General features: G+C 41.0%; 1 long non-coding RNA gene and 1 pseudogene across 1 annotated transcript; both read right to left on the bottom strand.

The window, feature by feature from the left end:
- Positions 1 to 1,266: 1,266 nt before the first annotated feature.
- Positions 1,267 to 5,639, bottom strand: LOC111818879. The gene is made up of 3 exons (XR_002822755.1): positions 5,588 to 5,639; positions 4,091 to 4,147; positions 1,267 to 2,466 (listed from the first exon to the last, which is right to left on the bottom strand). It is a non-coding gene; the product is annotated as an uncharacterized LOC111818879 (long non-coding RNA).
- An 82-nt stretch (positions 5,640 to 5,721) lies between these two features.
- Positions 5,722 to 5,805, bottom strand: LOC111818889 (annotated as a pseudogene).
- Positions 5,806 to 8,544: the final 2,739 nt, after the last annotated feature.

Genomic DNA, 8,544 nt, shown 5'->3' with positions numbered 1-8,544 from the left:
CAACATAGTCCAATAGTCCATAATAGAATTGGGTTTTCCATAAGATTGGCAATGTCAGAAGTTGTTGACTTGAGCCTTTTATAATATGGCTTTACTTTTCATACTTTGTTTTTATACTTTTCTGCTGGATGGTTAAGATCAAGATAAAGCAAGACCTATATAACAAGAAATGTAACTTTTGTATCTGATAAGGTCAGTCAAATTCCCTCAGGTTTTATCCTGAAACCCTGTACCTCAGTTTGTAGATCCTTTGTCAGTGTCAGCCATCTGGATGAGTCACAGCCATTGCTTGACCAATTTGCTTTCTGTGAAAGCCTGAGAGAATGTTTTCTCTCCATGTGACTCTCCTTAGGCACACTCTACATCATCGATCACTCCTCTTTGGCCCCATGATCTCCTTTATCACAAAATTTGGGACACAACTGAAATACATGGTGATACAGTATAGATTCTCCTATTTCCTGAGTCTTCACTGACCTTGAAAGGCTAAGGCCAAAATGTTGGCTGCCCTAGCAGCCCTTCTTTTTTTTCTAAGTTTTGGTCTGCAAACTTAGGTTGTTAACTCTCCAGAAGAGAAGCTTATTATTATTACCCTACAACATAGTCAGTTGAGCTTAACCTAACTATCTGTCTGAATATCAAACATCTTAGGCATAACATGGAACAGGTATATTCCATAAAATATTGATATGTTAAACTTTAAATCCCTCCAGAATATGAGGGCAAACAATTTAAAAAATGAAAATTATTTAAAAAATAGGAATAAACAGCTGCATATTTTTACACAGAAATTTAGAAATCTAACCATATACAGTCTTGTAGCAGGACAGTCCTGTGACTTTTTTTATTGTCTCTTGTTTTCATTTATTACCCTTTTATTTTATTTTTTGGGTGATTGCAAATTCATTCACAGCTTAATAAATCATTTTCTAGGGGAGTGGTGAGGGGAGTAAGAGATCTCGAAGAGGACAAGGAGGGTGGGATCCTTGGAGTTACCTGGTTATTACAGTTTCCTTTGTCAGGAAGGCCATGTTCCTGATGGCCCCCACATTGCTGTCTTCCGTGCCATTTCTTGGTTCACAGGTATCAGCATATATAGTTAGTCAGGGTGAGAATCTTACCAATTAATTGCTTGTTTCAAAAACATGTTGAAGATTCTCAGGACCATTGCCTTACCTATCTTGTGCATAAAAAGGTATGGCTTTGCCCCTGTCATGTTTCCCAGCTTTTCTCCTTGCTCTCTCTTCGTTGTCTAATCCTCAAGTTCTCACTTTCCTTTTAATTGTGCTATATCTTTCTGTTTTTATTTCTTCTTTTGAGTTCTTATCAAGTGGCTTTTATTCTAGGGACCTTTCACAAGGAGTGAGACTTTACAGTCTGCCCTTGGCTGTTTTACAGTGTCAGAAGAAGAATGAATCAAGTTGATTCAACTGCTGCAATTCTCTACGTGACTGTTAGTAAAGTTAGATCCTGCTGACTAGAGCAAAACACAAAAGCTTCCTTCCAGAAAACTTCTTATAAAAACAGCTGGCATTGCTTGAAAGGGAGGTATTGTTGGCAGGTGAGCCAATGTCCTGGGGGCTGGGCCTCTGCCAGCAGCTCATATAACAACCATGCTGCCAATTTACTTTTGTTTGTTTTCCCAGACAAAAATGATTGCAACATGTCAGAGCCAATGCAAAAACCCTGCCTGCAATGTATTGACTTGCTCTCAAAAATGCAATGACCTAAAACAAGTGATAATGTCTAACTTAAAAAATAAACACATAAAGGCTCAATTGGCCAATGGATTATTTTTATAATACTTTTGTAAAATGATCACCACTGTTAATTTTGGCCAAATGATCTATTTGGAGTTTTGCTGAAAAAGAAAAAAAAAATCCATACTCCTGTAAATGTTTTCTTTACTTTCTCTCACCAGGGGTCTGAATTTCAGTGGGGGCACATACTAGATTGAGTTTCAAAACATGTAAATACTACAGGGCTACTTTGGAGCAAATCATTTGACCTCCTCAACCTCTATGCTGTTTATGTGTAAAACGGACATAATACTTCCATTGAGTATCTCATGGAATGGTTTTGTGGTTTTGTTTCTTGAGACAGGATCTTCTATGTAGTTTAGGCTGAACCGGCATTGAACCCACTTTTACTATGTACACAGCCTGACCTCAACCTCATGGCCTCCTAAGCACCAGGATTATCAGCATGTGCCACCATGCTCAGATTTCACAGTATGATTGAATGATGCAGTGTGATATTTTGCATGAAATCATTTGTCACCTTCCAGGTGTGATACTACTGTGAGGACCATACATGTCATCTTTGTGTTCCTTGGAACAGGTTTTGATCATGGAGCACTTGACAGAGAAGTAGGAGGGAGCCTACTGCAGCTCTATTTCATTTCTCTAGGTCTCAGCATTGAAGACGACAAACAAAAGGATCTTGAGTTGGTTAACTCCCATTTCTCTGTCAACAGAAAGAGAAAAAAAGATTTTCAGGCATCTCTCCCATCCCTGAAAGTAAGAGTCCATTTATGTAAGTGTCAGAGAAACTCATGAATTATCTAGGGTTCTTTTTTCTCACTTCTGCATACTTATCTAGACCTGTGTAGTTTAATACAGTAGCCTGCAACCTGTGATTGCTGAACCTTACAGATAGGGAGAGTTAAAACTGAGGTGTGCTGTAGGTGAAAAATGCATGCCAGAGTTTGAGAACAGTAGTTCCTCTCCCAGAGAATGCAAAATACAGTATCCCAGATACAGATTTGTAAAATACAAATCTACAGTATTAGATTTTGTTATATTGCTCACATATAGTAATGGTAATATTTTGGATATGTTGAGCTATATAAGACATATTGCTAAGATGCATTTCATATACCTTTTGACTTTTTTCAGATATTGGCTACTATATAATCTGCCATTTGTATTTTGCACCTCTATAACATAATGCCACCTAGCCAACCAGAGAGAAAGAGACACCCTTCCTTCCATTTCTGTCTCTTCCTTCTGATGTCATCCAGTGTCGGGGAGCAAGGACATTTGAGAAGAATGTAACGAAGCCATAGAGAAATCCACAGGAAGGTTGCTTCTTCATGGCCCGCAGCACAGCACAGGCACAGGGATTATCTGCCTTTGCTGATCCCAGCGATGAACCTGCCTTCAGTTCCAAAGCGGAGCAGAGAGATTTGGCAGCGTGGCATATTGATGGGACAGATGTAGTAAGAATGAGTGATTTCTCTTTTCATTCTTATGAGTTCTTCAAAGGGAGATACACTATGATAGCATTTTGTGCTCTACTATGTCCTTAGACATGTATTGAAATCTCATACGATAATCTTCTGCATGTGCAGTGTTTTTATCTTCCTTCTTATTTTATATGTGGCTTTTTACATTCTTCTTATTTCCCTTTAGTGTGTGCTGTGGAGTGAGCACTCTTATCTCTCTTTGAAGGCCTAGATGCCTTGGGGTCAAGAAACATGTTTTATAGCTAGCAGGTGCTCATTAAATGTTGTCAAATGTAATGGGTAAAATAAATGATATAATCAGCCTATCATTTTATCTTTCTAAATAAAATTAAAAATTTAAATTCTGTATATGTTGATTAATATTTTCTTGCATTTGTTTCTGATTTTTTTAAAAGAGAGTACCAAATGGTATTAAAACAAAAATTACAAGTGATACAAGGGCCAGAGAGATAGCTCAGCACCTGCTTAGGCAAGTGCGGGGGCTGGGGTTCAATCCTTCCCACCGTGTGCTGTGCCAGTCCTGTCCTCACACTCACTCCCCCCTCTGGGGCCTCCTGGGCCGCTAACCCAGGCGTGGTGGCACATGACTGTAATCCCAGCACTGGGGAGGCTGAAATCAGGAGGATCACTACATTTAAAAAAACAACTCATACAGAATTTCACTTAACAAAATAATATGAATTTCACAGTATTTGCTGTAATGCATAGTGTTGTCTTCCAACTAGTTGTTCATATTAATATATATATATATATATGCAAAATTGGAAGAACAAAGAAATATACAAGAAATTAAGAAGAGAAAAAGGGCAATTGAAAAAAGAGACAAAACAAATTAAACATTACCTGCTGCTTTCCATAGATCAGTAGATATCCACAGTACAGTTGTCCAAACTATGCTGCCTACATACACAGATACATAGTATTATGGGTTCTGTTTTGACATATTTGTATATGTTTTTAACATACTTTGATCGTGTCCACCTCCCTCATTGTCCTCTTCACCTCTCTTCCCATCCTGAATGTATTGATTTGATGGTGATATGCATATAAATATGTGGCTTGGGGGAGCCAGAGAGATAGCTCAGCAGACCAAAGCACCTGCTTAGCCAAGTTCCACAGTTTGATCCCCAGCATGACATGCCTCCCAGCCCTACAAGATAGCTCAGCAGACTAAAGCACCTGCTCAGTCAAGCACAGGGATCCCTGAGCTCGATCCCTGGTACCACATGCCTCGCCAGCCCTGCCCCCAGGGCAGGCTGAGTGGGCCACAGAGTCTGGGCAGAGTGGCACACTCCTGTAATCCCAGTGCTGGAGAAGCTGAAAAACAGAAGGGTCACTATGAGTCCGAGCTGCGCAGTGAGACCCTGTAACAACCAAATACATTTAAAAATAAATAAAAAAATAATAAAAATAAATAAAAATGTGGCTTGTGTTTTAAGACACACTGCACTGGGGGCAGAAGGGGTCACTCAGAGGTACCCAGCATGGTTAGCACAGACAAGGCCTTGAGTTCCACCTGTAACACCAGGACAACAGCAATAATGGGTACTTCACATCGTCCTGTACCAGATTTAAAATTTATTTATTTATTCATTTACCAGGAATTAAATTCATTTTTAACTCATCCCTAAAAATCACTAATTTCTGTCTTAAACAGAAACAAAAACAAAAAACAAAAAATAATCCAGCCAGACATGCTGGAGCACACCTGTAAACCCAGCACTGGGGAGGCTAAGGTGGGAGGATGACTCCAAGTTCAAGGCCAGCCTGGATTACATAGTGAGACCGTGTCTCAAAAAAAAAAAACAAAAACAAAACAAAAAAAAACATAAAGAAATAATCTCAGTGGATAAATTCTTCACAGATTAAATCCCAGCTGACAAAAGTCACTTATGTGAAAATCACTACCCACTTTTTTCATCTCAGCAACCAACTAAATATTGTCCTAGAGCAAACTGTTAAATCCCGTATGAAACAGAATAACAAACAGAAACACAAAAATCCCATTCGCCTGGCAGATCCCCACCCCCACTCCCTCAGCTCAGCGGGGTGGGGGTGGAGCTGTGGGAGGTGGGGACGTGAAACCGCAGCAGGGCCCAGGCCAGCAACCCTGAGAGTCCCACTGCCAGAGCTCTGGGGAGAGAGGGCTTGGGGGCAGGGCTGAGCGGCAGGGCTGAGCGGGCAGCAGGGATCAAAGAGAAGCTGGGGGAAGCAGCCAGGGAGAGTCTGCTCTCTGAGCAAAGATAATAGAGTCCTCTCTGCAGGGAAGAGAAAGAGCCCACAGAGAAAGGTTTAAAAACACAATAAACCCAGCTCTGACCAGATTCCTGTGTTCCATACCTCAAACTCATCAGGCCTGTCCTGGATTCCAGATCGCTCTGTATCGAATTACAGGGTTAAAGAAATGAAAGGGCATCCTCCGACTGTTTTATCAAACTCTACCCTGCCACTCCTCAGTGGGAGGGAAGCACTTCAGTGGGTGGAGATTTGTGTTTGAAAAATGATATGAAATAGAACGCAAAGTACACTTGATCTTAGCCAAAAGGCCGAGAAGCGATGTAGAATACGAAGTAGAGGGCATTGCCTGTGCTAAGGACAGATGCTGTTTATAGCCTTTTTTGGCCCTTCTGTGTCAGGGTGTGCGTGCCTGTTACAGGTAAAGCGTGGTGAGATTCGCTCAAATCGAAGCTCAGCACCAAGTCATCTACCTCCTGCCTTATGGTGGAGGTGTTCTGAGAGCAGTCCCAGAAGCCCATGCGCCGGGGAATAAGGAATGCGTGGCCCTCCAGCTCTCTTGGTCAAGGCAGGCCTCTTGCATTCTACAGAAGTACAGAATGTCACAGGCTCTGGGCTGGCCCTCAACAAAACAGTCAGCTCTTCCGGAAAGAACTCTAAGGTCAGGCATCCTCCCTGTCTTCTCAGGAGGCTGATACTGCTTGTCAGAAACTGTGAGCAACCTCCCTCTAAAGCCCCTAATTAAGGAGAGGGAATGAAAGAAAAAGAAAAAGGTAATGGCAGGCCTCCGATGTCAGACTGCTCCTGGACCACTATTCATTAGAAAGCCCACAAAGTGTGGGTTTTATTTAAGGAAAGTGTGGGGTGGGTGGGGGTAGGAAGACAGAGCTGTCTGAATGCTGCTCCTCCTACACCCGACTACTCCCAGCGTACCTCTGCCTTGATTTCTCCCTTGCTGTGTTAGTCAAATTAGGTTTACAATATGCTTCATGATGTACAAAGCAGAGAGTAAATAGAAAATGGATGAGATAGACAGCAAGAATTTCATAAAAGATTTTGGCAAAATGCGGGACAATATTTCCTGATCCATTGTAGATAACCACCATTGACTGAACCAACTGACTGTCCTCTCTAAACCTCAAGGAATTAAACATGAAGTTTAAAGCTGACTGAATGCAAGAAGGACTATTAGCAGCAGACTCCATTATTTCCTGCATAACCTGAAAAGCAAGTAGAGGGGTGTGTGTGTGTGTGTGTGTGTGTGTGTGTGTGTGTGTGTGTTCTAAAAGAAGTCTGGCATATAAAGTTGTATAACAATAAATAGGCAGATCTCTTCCCACCTAGACACAAAGGGAAGAACTTATGGTTTTCTATGAGGTCGCCACTAAAAACGCCATTTAAAGATGAGCAAACTCATTTATCACTTCAAGAAATCAAAGTAAACCATCTGCAACCTGAGCCTTAGGAAATCCCGCTGCTCGGATGACATTGCCAGTGGACACTGCAAAGGCGCTATTGCTTTCAGACAGCCTGGCTTAACCTTGAGCAAAACCTTTCCTCCGAATTCGGCTCAGTGAAACAGACATTCTGTCTACTATATCAGAGAGAAGGATTTTAGCTGTAATTATGGTCTGCTAATCTGGCGTAGCCTTAGTTAAACAAACAGAATCAGCACGTTATCATTAGGGAGGCAACGCTGTTTCTCTGCCTTCCGGGCCGAGCTGGTCTAGGAAAAAGAGGCTATTGAAGAGTCTGGTTGGCATTGTTGCCAGTTTTGTCTCTATCTCATCTTTTAGGAGCTCAGTTTCTCCAAATGGAGAAATGTATGCCAATTTCCTTATTGCAGAGCTGCTGGGAAAAAAAAAAATACCAAAACCACAACAAGGCAGTGTTTAAGCATGTCACGACTGGGCCCTGAATTGCTGCTGACAGACTTGTGCTGATTGGCATTTCTCTCTCACCCGCTCTGGGACCCTGGCGTGGAGGTGGGTATTGTTCCCTGCCTTCTGGTTAACTTGGTCTAAGGACCTGGTCCAATGACATGGGCTGTGTCATATTTTGCAATTCTTACAGGAGTATTTCCAGCTTAGATGGTTGCTTTCAGATGCCTGATTATTATTATTATTAATTATTATTATTATTATTATTATTATTATTATTATTTTGGTACTGGGAATCAAACTCAGGACATCATGCTTGCCACGCAGGTGCTGAGCCCCTGAGCGATATCCCAGGACCCAGACGCCTGACTCTTAACCACCCGGTGAACCTCTCAGTGTGGGAACTCCAGTTAGCTGGAGACCTGGATATTAAGGATAATTTTGAGTCTGGGATGTGGCTCGGTGGCAGCGCACTTGCCTAGCATGCATGAAGCTCTGGTTTTTATCTCCAGCACCACAAAAGCAAAACAAAATGAAACAAAACCCACAAAGAGGATTTGGAGAAATAGCAACTGTTTCTTCAACCATATTAGAGCAACACTTACTTCACTTAGGTCCTTCCATGTGCTCTTTGTCCCCTCTTCCACCTTCCTCGTCTTCCTTTCCTTTTTCACCAAATATTTGTGAATCTTTATAATACACCGGGATTTCTCTAGCATAAGCCTTCCTGCATTATAGTGGGCAATATAGATAAATGTAAAAATGGAAAACCTATGTTAGACTAAAAGATTGATAAAAGACGTACAGGGTCTCACAGAAAAAGACAAAAAGGTCTGAGGTACAGCTAAGCATGAAGGCCCTAAGTTCCATTCCCACTATCACCAAAAAATAAAAAAAAAAGAAAAAAAACTAACATGGTACCCTAACATAAAAATTAGGTTAAGAGGAAATTTAATATGTACACATTTATTTTTAAGTCACATCAATGAAATCATAATCTTTCTGTCACTTTAACCATTTTTTATGTATAATTCACCAGTATTAAGTATATTTACAGTACGTAACCATCCCCATTTTCCTTCTAGAATTTTTTCACCATTCTAATGAAATTTTATATACATTGAACATCGCTTCTTGGCCTTTTGACTAAGATCAAGTGTACATACATTAGATAACTTTTAT

Source organism: Octodon degus, unplaced genomic scaffold, assembly GCF_000260255.1.
Source record: "Octodon degus isolate 3935 unplaced genomic scaffold, OctDeg1.0 scaffold00106, whole genome shotgun sequence".
Taxonomy (NCBI): Eukaryota; Metazoa; Chordata; class Mammalia; order Rodentia; family Octodontidae; genus Octodon; species Octodon degus.
This window is presented reverse-complemented; position numbering and strand designations above follow the sequence as displayed.